The sequence below is a fragment of the Vespa crabro genome, chromosome 13, assembly GCF_910589235.1.
Source record: "Vespa crabro chromosome 13, iyVesCrab1.2, whole genome shotgun sequence".
In the NCBI taxonomy this organism is placed as follows: Eukaryota; Metazoa; Arthropoda; class Insecta; order Hymenoptera; family Vespidae; genus Vespa; species Vespa crabro.
This window is the reverse complement of record NC_060967.1, coordinates 5,716,661-5,717,406: the sequence shown is the minus strand read 5'-3', so window position 1 is coordinate 5,717,406 and position 746 is coordinate 5,716,661.

Below are 746 nucleotides of genomic sequence, written 5' to 3'. Positions count from 1 at the left end.
TTTCATCGACTCTTCGGAATTTTTCTAAGTCCGATAGTCGCATTGGTTCGAAAAGCATTCGTATAACTTTTCATCGACTCTTCGGAATTTTTCTAAGTCCGATAGTCGCATTGGTTCGAAAAGCATTCGTATAACTTTTCATCGACTCTTCGGAATTTTTCTAAGTCCGATAGTCGCATTGGTTCGAAAAGCATTCGTATAACTTTTCATCGACTCTTCGGAATTTTTCTAAGTCCGATAGTCGCATTGGTTCGAAAAGCATTCGTATAACTTTTCATCGACTCTTCGGAATTTTTCTAAGTCCGATAGTCGCATTGGTTCGAAAAGCATTCGTATAACTTTTCATCGACTCTTCGGAATTTTTCTAAGTCCGATAGTCGCATTGGTTCGAAAAGCATTCGTATAACTTTTCATCGACTCTTCGGAATTTTTCTAAGTCCGATAGTCGCATTGGTTCGAAAAGCATTCGTATAACTTTTCATCGACTCTTCGGAATTTTTCTAAGTCCGATAGTCGCATTGGTTCGAAAAGCATTCGTATAACTTTTCATCGACTCTTCGGAATTTTTCTAAGTCCGATAGTCGCATTGGTTCGAAAAGCATTCGTATAACTTTTCATCGACTCTTCGGAATTTTTCTAAGTCCGATAGTCGCATTGGTTCGAAAAGCATTCGTATAACTTTTCATCGACTCTTCGGAATTTTTCTAAGTCCGATAGTCGCATTGGTTCGAAAAGCATTCGTATAA